Source organism: Mesoplodon bidens (assembly GCF_964165515.1).
Source record: "Mesoplodon bidens genome assembly, chromosome: 2".
NCBI classification, from domain to species: Eukaryota; Metazoa; Chordata; class Mammalia; order Artiodactyla; family Ziphiidae; genus Mesoplodon; species Mesoplodon bidens.
In genome coordinates, this window is record NC_138177.1 from 23,390,532 (window position 1) to 23,406,293 (window position 15,762).

The following is a 15,762-nucleotide window of genomic DNA, read 5'->3' on the forward strand; positions in this document are numbered from 1 at the left end:
ATCAAATAGCACAGTGCCTGGATGCAGAAAGTGTTTAGGAATCCAGCAGATCTTGGTTTGAATTATCTCCTCATCCACTTGTTATGTGACTTTGGAGAAATTATTTAATCTCAGTCTAAACCTTAGTTTTTTCACCTGTAAAATGGGAATAACAGCAACGGTTTCACAGGATTATTATGATGATTAAAGCAAAAAATGTACAGTGTTTAGGACAGAGCAGAATTTCCCAGCCTTGGCACTATTTTGGGCTGGATAATTCTGTGTTGTGCTGGGCATTGTAGGATGTTTAGCAGCATCCCTGTCCTTTACACACTCAACGTCACGGTACACCTCATCACAGTGGTGATACTCAAAAATGTTCCCAGAGATCGCCACATATTCCCTGGGGGGCAAAGTTGCCCTAGTTGAGAACCACTGGTATGGAACCGGACTCATAGAAAGTGCTCAGCAGACAGTAACTATTATTATTTGCTGAACGAGTAGGTCTTTTAGGAGGGAAGTGGAGCATGGTGCTTAAGAGCATGGGCTCTGGTCTCAGACTGTCTGGGTTCTGATCCCAGCTGTACCACTTACCAGCTCTGTGACCTCAGGCACATTATTTAACATCTCTATGCCTCTGTTTCTCATCTGTAAAAAGGGAAAATAATATCTACCTCATAGGGCTACTCTAAGGATTAGATGAGATGATCCAGATACAGCATTTAGAATGGAGTCTGTCATATTGTAAACCTCAGTAATAATAATAATAATAATAAAAATTGCTACTGTTATTTACTATCTCTGAACAAGCAGTTGGGAATCAGAATGTGAACACAGCTTGGGTTGGTCCTGCCCAAGAATGAGGCAGCCCTTCCTAACTTCACCCTCAATCCCGGCTCTGCAGTAAGTCTGTGCAGCTTGCCTCCTGTCCCAGCAGCTTCTTGGGGGCCTGGTCATAGCAATTAATTGATCACTGCATTTAGAAGGAATCCGTGTCATGGGCAGAGTTTGCCCATACTACTGTTCTTTATTTTTTTTTTTTTTGCGGTACGCAGGCCTCTCACTGTTGTGGCCTCTCCCGTGGTGGAGCACAGGCTCTGGACACGTAGGCTCAGCGGCCATGGCTCACGGGCCCAGCCGCTCCGCGGCACGTGGGATCTTCCCAGACTGGGGCACGAACCCGTGTCCCCTGCATCGGCAGGTGGACTCTCAACCACTACGCCACCAGGGAAGCCCCCATACTACTGTTTTCAGACTGGCCTGGTCAGCCCTCTGCAGAGGTAGTGCATGGGCAGAGGGCAGTCCTGTCCTCCAGGCTTCTCATATAGCGGTGGCTCTGAGGTTGCTTGAGGCCAGACATATGGCCAAGGGGGCCAGGATTCCATGTTTCATAGTAAAGATAGGGGCACTAACGTTCCTTGTAGGGTACTGACCCAGGCACTATATATGTGTGCTGGGAACTTAGATTCCTGCTGTCTGGTACCTCAGAGCCGAATAGGAATACAGACAAAAAAACATGGACAAGTGCTCACAGGACTGTGATCTAAATATGCTGGTGGCAGAGGCACAGGTGCTTGGCATGCATGTAGGGCAGTAGGTAACCCCACTGTGGGGTGCTGGATTAATCAGAGTCATTCAGCTGCATAAAACAATAATATACAAAATAACAGAGGCTAAGAAAATTTCTCTCTTCCTGCAGAAGCAGTCTTGAGTTAGGCAGCCCAGGGTGATAGGATACACCATCAGCTGTTAAGTCCTAGTCCACAGCTTAATGTTCCTTAACCCCAGGCATTGTTTAAAAACTAAATTTTTTTAAATTGGTAACTATATTCTTTTTTTGTTGTTCTTTTCTTTTTTTTTGAATTTTATTTATTTATTTATTTTATACTGCAGGTTCTTATTAGTTATCAATTTTATACATATTGGTGTATATATGTCCATCCCAATCTCCCAATTAATCCTAAAAACTAAACTTAATTTTAACTGACTTGATCCCTAACCTAAACTGAACCGTAACTCTAACCCTAACTTCAACCCAACCCTAATCCTAACCCTACTCTAACCCGATTCTTAACCTTACCCTTCATGCTAACCCTACCCCTACCTCAAACTCAACCTGAATGCCAAATCTAGCCCCAATCTCCCTCTAATCTTAACCCTAACTGTAACCCTGCCCTAATGTGAACCTTAACTTTAACCCTAAATCCAGTCACCACTCCAACCTTGTATTAGTCAGGTTCTCCAGAGAAACAGAACCAATTAGATGTGTATATATAAAGAAAGATGTATTTTCAGGAATTGGTTTACATGATTATGGAGGATGGCAAGTCCAAGATCTGTAGGAAGAGCTGGTGTTGCAGCTCAAGTCCAAAGGTTGTCTGCTGGCAGAATTCCCTCTTGCTCAGGAAAGGTCAGTCTTATTCTATTCAGACTGTCAACTGATTAGATGAGGCCCACCCACAGTATGGAGGGCAATCTGTTTCACTCAAAGTCACTGCTTTAAACATTAATCTCATGCAAAAACACCCTTTCTGGGACTTCCCTGGTGGCACAGTGGTTAAGAATCTGCCTGCCAATGCAGGGGGCATGGGTTGCATTCCTGGTCCAGGAAGATCCCACATGCCGCGGAGCAACTAAGCCTGTGTGCCACAACTACTTAGTCTGTGCTCTAGAGCCCACGAGCTACAACAACTGAGCCCACATGCTGCAACTACTGAAGCCCACATGCTCTAAGGCCCGCGTGCTGCAACTACTGAAGCCTGCACTCCTAGATCCTGTGCTCCACAACAAGAGAAGCCACCACAATGAATAGCCCATGCACCACAATGAAGAGTAGCCCCTGCTCGATGCAACTAGAGAAAGCCTGCACACAGCAAAGAAGACCCAATGCAGCCAAAAATAAATAAATAAAACAAATAAAAAATTATATAAAAAAACAAAAACACCCTTACAGACACAGACACATTCAGAGTAATGTTTAATCACATATCTGGCCCTCCATGGCCCAGCCAAGTTGACACATAAAATTAACCTTCACAAACCTCAACCCAAATCCCAGCCCTAAACCTAATCTTCTCCACAAAGAGTTCATTCTCCCTACCAAGCTGATACCTCTGCAGATAGGCTGGTTGACATGATGCAAGAGGCCCACTTGGTGGGTGGAGTGGATGTGGACACAATGGGTCTCATGAAGCCAGCCTGCCTTGGCACAGGGGGTTAACAGCCGGCGGGGAGGGGAGTGCAGAACCACAGCAGGAACGTTATGTTCTCAGACCCGGACCCACCAGGCAGCATGAACACTGGTGGTATTGCTGTATGAAGTGGTGTAACTTCAGAATGCCATTTTACCATTTGGCTTTCATGTTGAGTTTAAGTACAATTGTAGCAAACTGTGCTGATTTTGATTTCACAGGCTTAGATTTAATGGCTTTTGAATTCATCTTCTCAACCTATGTAAATTATCTACTGTGGCCTCAAATCCAGCAATTTTTATAAGAGGACTGTGGTTTTTTTTTTTTTTTCTTTTGAGGACTGTAATTTTTGTAGGAGGATTTTATACCAGCTTCTGTTAGCACTGGCTCACTGGGCATGGACCCAATAGAAGATTCAAATGAAGAATGAAAGAGCATTAGTGAAATTCATAGGAACAAGGAACACTTTTTAGAGAGCAGAAGAAAAGCAATAGATGGCCCTGTTTTGGTACAATTCAACAAATGTTTTTTTGGATACATGCAAAGAACTGGGATTGGCACTGCTAGAAATCAAATACAAGAGAAATGGTTACCAGGCATGGGGATGGGGAAACTGGAGAGGAGGTGGCAGGATCAACACACAAATCACTTCCCACACCCTCATTCTGTGCTTCAGTGTTACAGTATGAGAAAGGCCTTCCTGTGCACTCTACGAAAAAAGACAACCCTCCTGTATGAGTCTGGGTCCCATGGGAAACAGAAGGTACATTCCACAAGGATTTTGAAGAACATTAATGAAGAGCTGGGAGTAGGGAAAGGAAACTAGGGATAGTGAGGCACCCAGGGACCAGCTTCACTGAGAAGCTGTTCCCAATCCCAGGCCTAAAGAGGGAGGAGGAGGGAATGGGAGTATCAGCATCTCGTTAGAGCTGGAGTGGCCTAAGAGGCACTGTTGTCTAGAGCTGCAGTCCTGAAGGGATGCAGCCCCTGCCAGGACCGAGGACAAGCGGAAGCTGAGAAGACATTCCCAGACTTCCCTCTCCTCCCACCAATGGTGTGTTGAAACTGGCTTATACTGGTTCATCAGGGCCCATGGTAAGCATCTCTTTCCAACTCCGACATCAAGATGGCTGTTTGAAATCTCTCAAGGTGGAGTATTTATACCACAGAAATGGGCAAATGCTACATATCAGGTTGCTTTTCCTTGGAGAGCTGGCTGATAAACCTTTACTACCACACCACTGCCCCCCACTCTCTCACCTCTTTCTGCCTAAGCCAATAGGAAGGCAGAGGGCGAGGGAGCTTGGGTGAAAGAAGTCTTGTAGGCCAGTCCCTGGGGCATGGAACAGGGCTGAGAGGGAGCACGATGGGTGAATTGTATGGGAGGGAGGGACAGTAAGCAGAGAATAACCAGCACAGCCCACTGTCACTTTTGATCCTTTTACCCTGCTCTAATTGTTTTAAGGAACTCTTCAGAACCAGCCATATTGCAGGTTCATGGTTGACCACCTGGCTCTCTCCCTAGAAGGGAAGCTCTTGGAGAAAAGGGACTTTGTTTTCTTTTCTAACATGTCTTTTTTTTTTTTAAAGAAGATGTTGGGGGTAGGAGTTTTTATTAATTAATTTATTTATTTTTGCTGTGTTGGGTCTTCATTTCTGTGCGAGGGCTTTCTCTAGTTGTGGCAAGTGGGGGCCACTCTTCATCGCGGTGAGCGGGCCTCTCACTGTCGCGGCCTCTCTTGTTGCGGAGCACAGGCTCCAGATGCGCAGGCTCAGTAGTTGTGGCTCACGGGCCTAGTTGCTCCGTGGCATGGGGGATCTTCCCAGACCAGGGCTCGAACCCGTGTCCCCTGCATTAGCAGGCAGATTCTCAACCACTGCGCCACCAGGGAAGCCCCTCTAACATGTCTTTAGTACTTCAAACAGGAGCAGATTCTCACTAACTTAGTTTTTTTAAGTTTCAGATTATTTATTAATCAGTGTAAACCCCAACACAATAGACCAATATGATCACACATTGAGAGGGGAACTATCTCCTGGTCAAGTGCAAAATTGTGCAGATGGATTCTGGAAGACCTTCATTCTAAGCAGCTTTATAGTGAAACATTTCATTTAGAAGTCTGGACCTTCTTTCTTCACTTTGCTGCTGTAATCTACATTCACTGGGTAGAACTTGTATTAATCATTGGGGCCCACTTTGTTCCAGGGTTCTGGGTTATTCTTTCTGTCCCAACTGACATCTGGATGGAACAATGCCAGGCACCAGACATACAGTGCTGCTCCAGTACCTCCTGCTCCAGTAAATACCAAGAGGGGGATCAAGCTAGCATGATTCTTGGCCTGACCAATGATCTGGCGGAGCATGGTTGTGACACAGGCCTCGAGTAAATAATTTCATTGAATGAAAGAGTATAAGGCAGAATCTAAGTGGCTTAAGAGAAGTGCTGGGTTATGCAGAGGAGAGATTCCATCTAGCATGGAGTGTGAGGCACCCGTGCAACACCCAGAAAGGAAGGTCTAGCATGCAGGTGGAGAAACAGAGGTTAGAGTTGAAGATACAACCTGATTGAGGGTTGTGTCAGATTGAGGGCCTGATCATGGAGGATACCAGTCTGCTGGATATCACTGGAAGAACGTCAAAGGAGGGGACAAATGCCAAAGACAAGCCAAAGGAGAGGGGAAGGGAGAACCAAGGAAGCAGACAGAGAAGGTCCAGACAGGGAAACAGGCAAATGAGCATGAGGTGTGGCATTTAAGGAAGGAGCAAGTCAGAGAGAAGGAAGTCAGTGATGCCAGTAAAAATTGGCATTTAGTTAACACTCAGCCCATATTTGTGCTGAATGAGGTTGAAATGAAGCCTGAGATATGTCCACTAGACTGTATAATGAAGAAATTACTTGTGACCTACATGAGTCATTTTAATAAAGAGGTGGGTTCAGAAGCCAGATTCCAGTGAGTTGAGGAGTGAATGGATCACTTTAAAAATTAAGTATAATGTTACAACACAGATGAAACTTGAAAACACGCTAAGTAAAAAAAGCCAGTCACAAAAGACCATGTATTGTGTGATTGCACAACTCTGTGAATATACTAAAAACCATTGAATTGTATACTTTAAATGGGTGTATGTATTGTATGTGAATTATATGTCAATAGAACTGTTATTTAAAAATTTGTTATGTTCACACAACTCAGTATCAAAAACCAAACAACCCAATCAAAAAATGGGCAGAAGACCTAAATAGACATTTCTCCAAAGAAGACATACAGATGGTCAGTAGGCATATGAAAAGATGCACAACATCACTATTAGAGAAATGCAAATCAAAACTACAGTGAGAGGGCTTCCCTGGTGGTGCAGTGGTTGAGAGTCCGCCTGCCAATGCAGGGGACACGGGTTCGTGCCGCGGTCCGGGAAGATCCCATGTGCCGCGGAGCCGCTGGGCCTGTGAGCCATGGCCACTGAGCCTGCGCGTAAAGAGCCTGTGCTCCGCAACGGGAGAGGCCACAACAGTGAGAGGCCCACGTACCGCAAAAAAACAAAAAAAACAAAAAAAACTACAATGAGGTATCACTTCACACTGGTCAGAACGGCCATCATCAAAATGCCTACAAATAATAAATGCTGGAGAGGGTGTGGAGAAAAGGGAACCCTACTACACTCTTGGTGGGAATATAAATTGGTGCAGCCAGTATGGAAAACAGTATTGAGGTTCCTTAAAAAACTTAAAATAGAGTTACCATATGATCCAGCATTTTCACTTCTGGGCATATACCTGGAGAAAACTCTAATTCGAAAAGATCCATGCATCCCAATATTCATAGCAGCTCTATTTACAACAGCCAAGACGTGGAAGCAACCCAAGTGTCCATCAATAGATGAATGGATAAAGAAGATGTGATATATCTATACACATCTATCTATCTATCTACCTATCTATCTATCTATCTATGAATCTATCTAAATCAGCCATAAAAAAGAATGAAATGGACTTCCCTGGTGGTCCAGTGGTTAAGAATCTGCCTGCCAATGCAGGGAACACGGGTTCAATCCCTGGTCCGGGAAGATCCCACGCGCCGTGGGGCAACTAAGCCAATGTGCCGCAACTACTGAGCCTGTGTGCCACAACTACTGAGCCCGTGCTCTAGAGCCCATGAGCTACAACTACTGAGCTTGCGTGCTGCAACTACTGAAGCCTGCGTGCCTAGAGCCTGTGCTCTGCAACAAGAGAAGCCACCGCAATGAGAAGCCCACGCACTGCAATGAAGAGTAGCCTCTGCTCGCCACAACTGGAGAAAGCCCGCGCACAGCAACGAAGACCCAGTGCAGCCAAAAAAAAAAAAAAAAGAAAAAGAAACAGTGCCAAATGCAGCCACATAGATGGACCTAGAGATTATGATACTAAGTGAAGTCAGACAGAAAAACACAAATATCATCTGATATCACTTACATGTAGAATTTAAAATATGATATAAATGATGAATCTATTTACAAAACAGAAACATATTCACAGAGATTGATTTATGTTTACCAAAGGGGAAAGGGGGTGGGGAGTGATAAATTAGGAGTTTGGGATTAGCAGATACAAACTACTATATATAAAATAAACAACAAGGTCCTACTGTATAGCATACAGAACTATATTCAGTATCTTGTAATAAACTATAATGGAAAAGAATATGAAAAAGAATCACTGAATCACTTTGTTGTACACCTGAAACTAACACAACATTGTAAATCAACTATACTTCAGTAAAAATAAATAAAAATTTATTATGAAATATTTTTACTTACAAATACATACCCTGTATTTCATCTGCTGTTAGACACCATCAATTGTCAGAAGCATCTTTTTTTTTTTTTTTTTTTGTGGCCATGCTGCTTGGCATGCAGGATCTTAGTTCCCTGACCAGGGATCGAACCCGCACCCCCTGCAGTGGAAGCATGGAGTCTTAACCACTGGACACTTCCCTTAACTACAGGGAAGTCCCAGAAGCAGCATTGTTTTATGTACCACAGAGAAAGATAATAGCCTACCACCTAAACTATGGCACAAGGCTATTCTTACCACATTGGTTGTGAGATGCATCCCAATTTCAGAGAGATTACATTTTTTAAAATGTGAGCTTTAGAATCCATGAAATAAGGTACATAGCATACATGTGTGGTTGCAGAGGGGGCAGGTGTGGCTGGATATAGGCAATGTACTAAACAAGTATAAGAGTCTGAGTACCCGAGGACTCACCCTCAGTACAGTTATAGCCCTTTCTTTTTCCCCCTCCTTCCCGCTGCAGTGACCACCATCTTGGTTTTTTTGTTTTGTTTTGTTTTAATGTGGTACAATACATATAACATAAGACTTGCCATTCTAATAATTTTTAAGTGTACAGTTCAGTGGCATTAAGAACATTCACATTGTTGTGCAACTATTACCAGTATCCACCTCCAGAACCTTTTCATCATCCCAAACTAAAGTTAAATAAACTGAGTTAAACAATACCTCCTCATTCCTCCTTTCCCCAGACCTGGTAACCACTGTTTTTACTTTCTTTCTCTATGAATTTGGCTACTCTAGGTACTTCATATAAGTAGATTAGGACAATATTTGTCCTTTGGTGACTGGCTTATTTTACTCACCATAATGTTTTCCAGGTTCATTCATGTTGTAGCCTGTGTCCGAATTTTCTTCCTTTTTTTTTTTTTTTTCGGTATGCGGGCCTCTCACTGTTGTGGCCTCTCCCGTTGCAGAGCACAGGCTCTGGACGCGCAGGCCCAGCGACTGGGCCATGGCTCACGGGCCCAGTTGCTCCGCGGCATGTGGGATCTTCCCGGACCGGGGCACGAACCTGTGTCCCCTGCATTGGCAGGCGGACTCTCAACCACTGCACCACTAGGGAAGCCCCGAATTTTCTTCCTTTTAAAGGCTGAATAATATTCTACTGTATGTATGTATATACCACACCTTACTTATCCATTCATCTGTTGATGGACATTTGGGTCGTTTCCACCTTTTGGCTATTGTGAATAGTGCTACTACGAACACTGGTGCACAAATAGCTGAGTCCCAGCTTTCTTTTGTGTATATACCCAGAAGTGGGAACTGCTGGGTCAAATGTAATTCTATGTTTAATATTTTGAGGAATTGCCAGATTGTTTTCCACAGTGGCTGCACCATTTTACATTTTCACCAGCAATGTACAAGGGTCTCAATTTCTCCACAGCCAGCATTTGTTTTTGTGTGTGTGTGTGTGTTTGTGTGTTTAACTAGCCATCCTAATGGGTATGACTTCCATCCTGATCTTGAGTGTGTAATTCTTTTGCTTTTCTTTACAGTTTTACTAAATACATGTACCTCTAAATAATACATTGTTCACTCTTGCAAGTATTAAAACCTTATTTCAAGAAATCACGTATTCACTGAGCATTTGTTGGGTGCAGGCACTGTGCTGGGTGCTGTAGAAACCACAGTGACGGATTGGGGAGGCCCAGCCTCGTGGTGCTGGCAGCCTAACGGGCATGATGCTTTTCCTACAGGGAATCACAGGTAGGATGCGTGCCCCCAAAGGCACTCATTGGAGAGGGTTGTTAGGGAGGTCAACCTAGTTCCTTTTGAAGGCTGAATAATATTCTACTGTATGTATATACATACAGTTCCAGGGGGTGGGGAGGGCTTCTGAGGAGATAACTTAGGAAGTCGGGTAATGTGAAGGGGAAGCAGAATCAAGAGAAGGATTTTGATTTGGGTAAAGGAAGTCTGCCCCAAAGAAGGAGCAAGGCGAGAGGGGCAGATTGAAGATGCCAGGCCCGGGCCATGCGACGTTCCAGAAGAGCCAGATGCGTGGGATGTAAATCATTGAACACAGGCCCCAGGACAGTGATTCCCGCCCTTCTGCAGGGCACTTGGAGGCATGGTCTCCGGAAACACGAGGGAGGAGCTTACTCTCGGGATTCGCAGGTGCGGCCCTGAGGCCCTGGTGCTCATCCGCCCGGCGGCCTCGCTCCCAGAGGCCTTTGCAGGATCTCCGGGAACCCGGAAAAGGCAGATTGTGACGGAAGAAGCTCAGCTGCGGTGGGCTGAAGGGAAGGAGGAGAAGGGAAGTGCCGGTGCCCGCAGTCGGGAATCTCTCACCACCGCCGAACACGACAGAGGAGCCGCTCCACCCACCCGTGCCATCTGCCGCGTGGTCACCCTTCTGCCTCGTTCTATTGATAGGCTCGGGGAGCGTGTTCCACCTCAGCTCAAAACAAGTTGACTCCAGTAAAAATCTTCTTCTGCAAACAGGCGGGGGGGGTGCTGTGGGCAGAAGGGGTTCAAGCCTCCAGGTGCTCGGGCCCCTTTCTTTTGACCTCCTCCCCTCCACGGGCAGTGTGCCCAGAGTGTCACGGTCGCGGGAGGAGGTGGGACCAAGGCGGCCAGGCCGGTCCACTGTGCTCCCGGGCCCGTGGGGTGGAGCTAGAAGGGAAGGTCAAAGGCATCCTGCTGCTGAGCAGCCCGGGACACCCGGGATGGCCAGGTGCTCAGAGGGAAAACGGCACATGCAGTATAGCTCAGTGCAGGGAGACAAGTTCATATCCTGAATGTTACACTTCCCTGCTGTGTGACCTGTGGGAAGTTTTCTTAACTTTTCTGAGCCTTGCTTGCCTCAACTGTAAAGTGGAGATTACTGTTCTTATTTGCGGATCAGTTTGAGGACTGAAAAAGATAATGTATGTGAACTCACTAGTAGAGTTCCTGGCATATAGGAAGTACTTAATACAAAGTAATTATATATATATAAAAAGTAATTATGTTCATATAATGGAATGCCACTCAGTAAAAAAAGGAATGAACTACTGATACAAGCAGCAGCGCAGCAACGTGGATGGATCTCAGAACAGTTATGCTGAGTGAAAGAAACCAGACAGAAAAAGAATCCATACTGTAAGATTCCATTTATATAAAACTCCAGAAAATGCAACTAATCTCTGGTGACAGAAAGATCAGTGGTTGCCTGTGGATGAAGGGAGGGGCGGGGAGGGATGACAAAGGACACCAAGGAGACTTTGGGGTATGTTCACTATCTTGTTTGTGTTGAACGTTTCATGGGTGTGTACATGTGTCAAAACTTACCAAATTGAATACTTTAACTATGTATTGTATGTCAGTAATACCTCAATAAAGCTGTTAAAAGCAACAAAAATGTAATTATGATGATGAAGGTATTGAGTTGTTTCCCATCCCGACCCTTCCCATTCCTAGGTGATCACCTTTCTCAAAAACAGGAGAAATTCTGCAAAGAGGGGCTGATGGGATATCCCCTTACATGAAAGCATCAATAGAACTCCTCCAGGGTCTTGCAGAGAAGAGCTTTGGAGGGAAAGGACCCCAGAGAAGGTTCTAGAGACTGCTGCAGTGCACCCCCTGTCGCTGAGAACTATGGACAAAGGGAGCTGAGGGAAAGGACAACCACAGCTCCTGGGAGACGGTCCCCCCCAGCCCGCCCACAGTTCAGGGACAGGCTGCCCGGCTCCACGGGGTGTCACTCCACCCTTTTGGTTTGGCAGTTACGGGCAGACCACAGCTTTGGGAGTTCTCTGGTCTTCTTTACAGCTGTGCTTTGCTTTCTTTGTTTATGCTCTGACATATCTGCAGTGACAGCGGCCACCGCACATTCATAGTGGCAGCCACTGCAGTCAAAACTCTAAGGCAGGGGGGCATCAGAGAAGGTGGGCAGCAGAAGGGACCTCATCCAACTCAAGCCCATTTTTGCTCAGGGGAGATGTTCTCAGGGCCCAGGAAGCGGGGAGCCTCTCATGGTCCATGGCTGGTTCTTTATGCTCCCTCAGCCAAGCAGAGGCTGAGCTGCCCAGTGCTGTGGGCCGTGTGGGGACCCTGGGCTTCTTCCTTGAAGAGGCCTGCGTGAGCCCTTCTCTTCCCGGCTGGCCACCGTTCTCCCTTCGCCGCTCTCCTTGCCAGGCTGGAAGTGCAGCTGGCCCCTTGTCAGGCTCAAGGACTCAGCTGGGGATGCAACGTCCCTGGAGTGCTTCTGGTGTGTGTGTGTGTGTGTAGGGGTGTGGGGCACAAGGAGGCTTGGAAGACTGTCACAACCACGTTCCTAATCCCTGGAGATTGTGGGATCCTGGGCACAGAGCTTCTGCCTCAGGCTCCAGGACTGAGCATGCAGGCCTGAGGGTGGCCCACAGGCTGATTTCATCTGGTCCACACGGGCACTGGTTTTTGTTCTAATTGCATTAGTTGCCAAATGTTAAAATGGAGAGATTTTAAACAAAAATCCAGATTCCCAGCTTCTTTGACATATTGGGAAATCTGGCATCACTACATCCACCTTGCTGAAGGACAATAGTTGTCTGGGGTTGAGTCACAGCTGCTTCTTTAATAATAGTGATAATAATAATGATGTTGATGATGATGATGATAATAACAACTGATAATAACAATGAACACTTAGGGAGTTCTGACATGTGCCAGGCATACTTTACACGCAATTCATTGATCACCTCCCCCAGGACCAACTTCCCCTATTTAGGGTCTTGGCCTGATGCCTGCAGGCTTCAGTTTGCAAGCCCTGCGCCAGAAAAGAAGGAAGAGCTTGTAGGGAGGACCTTGGGCCCCAGCGCATCTTTCAGGCTGCTGCCCCAGACTGATGGAAGGCCACATCTCCTCACCGCTGCACCAGCCACTTTTCGCCTCCATTCTAATCTCACTTCTGCCACTTGGCAGCCGCTGTCACACTTCACCCTCTACTTCCTCCACTGCCCGCTGTCACTTCCAAACACCACCAGTCTTTTTTTAAAAATTAATTAGTTTATTTGTTTATTTTTGGCTGCGTTGGGTCTTCGTTGCTGTGCGCGGGCCCTCCCTAGTTGCGGCAAGCGGGGGCCGCTCCTCCCTGTGGTGCGCGGGCTTCTCATCGTGGTGGCCTCCCCCGTTGCGGAGCACAGGCTCTAGGCGTGTGGGCTCAGTAGTTGTGGCTCGTGGGCTCTAGAGCGCAGGCTCGGTAGCTGTGGTGCACGGGCCCAGCTTCTCCGCGGCACGCGGGATCCTCCCGGACCAGGGCCCGAACCCGTGTCCCCTGCATCTGCAGGCGGACTCCCAACCACTGCGCCACCAGGGAAGCCCCCACCACCAATCTTTTTGATCTTGCTTTCGGGAGGTCAGAGGAGCGCCTTGATCAGGGCCAGGCCAGATATAACAGCACAGAAAGACTTGGGGAGGGTTGGGGGAGCTTGATGGGTGTTGGTTTATTACTTCAGGGAGCCTTGGGAGGTAAAGTCTTGATGAAATTTCATGTTGGAATGTAGACTTGATTTCAGCAAAACATTTGATGAAATGCCTCAAGTCCTTGCAGCCAAGCTGAAGAAATGTGGGCCCATTGATGGTGGATTAAGTGGATTTAAAAAAAAAATTTATCGGAGTGTAGTTGATCTACACGTTGTATTAGTTTCAGGTGTACAGCAAAGTGAATCAGTTATGCATATACATATATCCACTCTTTTTAGATCCTTTTCCCATACAGGTCATTACAGAGTATTGAGTTCCCTGTGCTATATGGTAGGTCCTTATTAGTTATCTATTTTCTATATAGTGGTGTGTATACGTCAGTCCCAATCTCCCAATTTATCCCTTTCCCCCTGGTAACCATAAGTTTGTTTTCTGGATTAAGTGGATTTTTAACTGATGGAAAACTGCACCCACACAGTCATGATTATTGGGTTGATGTCAGTGTGGGTCATTGATGAGGCCAATGCTCACTAGAAAGGAAACAGAAAATACGTTTGCCACATGTGTAGAGGATGACGCCCACAACACTGAGATTAAGAGCCTTGGTTCTGGAAACAAGCAGATGCAGGTTTAGATACCGGCTCTGCCACTTTTAGCTGTGTGACCACAGGCAGATTAGTTACATCTCCCAGAGATGTAACTAATTTGGTTCCCTCATTTATAAAGCAAGGATCATAGCAATACCGTCTTGTGCAGTTGCTGTGAGGATGAAATGGTCTGATGCCCAGGAGACTGCTCAGTAACTGTCACTCTGATGGAGTTCAAGTTCATCACAGTGTATTGCTATGGGAAATGAGGCATGAAGGCCTAATTTTCTCCCCATTTAAAACAAGTGTGTACCCACCTCACTGGGCAAATGCTAGACTCTGTTGTCCGCTGGGTCAAAGGGAGATGGCAGGGGTAGGGTCACAGGGTCTCGGCCCCCATTGGACACTGAGGGACACAGCTGAAGCCAAGGATAATCAGTAGGGGAGGAGAAGAAAAGGAGAAGCAGTTGTAAGGAAGGAAAACAAATTGGAGTTACAGGAGGAAGGGGGCAGAGAAAGGTGAGGGGGAGGGAAGGAGGGAGACACAGCGGGTCTCTCTAGTCTTGCCCTTTTATGGGGAAGAGACATACAATGTGACAAATGGGGACCTCGAGGGGGCTGGCAGTGTTCCAGAAGCTACTGCTGGGGCTGCAGAGGAAGGAGTGGATGACTGCAATAAGGGAAGCTGCCCCTGGGCGCTGCCCCTCAGATCCACTGGAAAGCAGAACTTTAACACCAAACAATTCCCAAACTCCCCACCTTGGAGGGAGCCACTGCTTGTGCACTTCCTGCACCCTGGAGGGGGCTCTGGCTCCAGCTGAGGCCGCTGGAAGCCCATTTCTCTCCCGAGAGCCCAGGAGAGCTGTGCGCATGTTTGCTCTCATATATTACAAGGGATATTACAAAGTAGAATCTTTGGCCTGAAGTGAGAAGTATAATTTTTCTCTGAAGCTCCAGTCTCCAAGTTCCTGACACACAGCAGATGCCCAATAAATGCTGAGAAAGGAAAAGAATAAAGCCTGAGTGGGAGTGGGCGCTTGCAGCTCAGAGGAGCTTGGAAGCCTGTTCTGATGGTGGCGAGGATAAGAGAGGTTCCCCATGTAGCCAGCCTCACCCCCTGAACAGATCACACAGCCCTCTTACAATTATCAAAGTAATATGTGTGCATGGTTAAAAAAAAAATCAAGTGGTGCACAAGGCTTATAATGAAAGCAGTAGATCCCTGCCCTTTCCTGTCCCACTCCCCAGAGGCAACACTATTAGTAAAATGACCTCCCCTCAGAGATACTTATTGAAGCATTAGAAATATCTAACTTCACAATAGAAAAGTGTTGAAAATGACCTAACTGTCCATCAAATGGTCAATGAATGCTAGACCACGGCAGAAAAACAGTGAAGAATCTCTTTATGTACTAATTTTAAATCATCTCAGGATATATGAAGTGCAAATAGTGAGATGCATATGTGTTTACATAACATGGTACCAGTTATGCAAAAAAGGGGAAAAATATGTATGTATCATCATTTTTATAGAGGGCTCAGGAAAGGCCTGGCAGATTTGAGCAGAGAGCTAAGGGAGTGAGGAGTAACGTGTGTATGTTCACATGTATCATATACACAGAATCATTTGTTAAGTTACGAGAGAAACTGGTTATATTTGTTGCCTCCCAGGGAAGAGAACGTGTTGGCTAGGAAATGGGTGGGAGGGATCCATTAATACTCTCTCATGTATTTTGCATGACTTCTTTATGAAAAAACATTTAAGAACCTCTTTGTGGTGGA

General features: G+C 46.1%; 1 pseudogene across 1 annotated transcript; it reads right to left on the bottom strand.

The window, feature by feature from the left end:
* Positions 1–5,210: 5,210 nt before the first annotated feature.
* On the bottom strand, positions 5,211–5,534 carry LOC308612510 (cytochrome c oxidase subunit NDUFA4-like; annotated as a pseudogene). The gene has a single exon. The product of its transcript is annotated as a cytochrome c oxidase subunit NDUFA4-like (transcript).
* Positions 5,535–15,762: the final 10,228 nt, after the last annotated feature.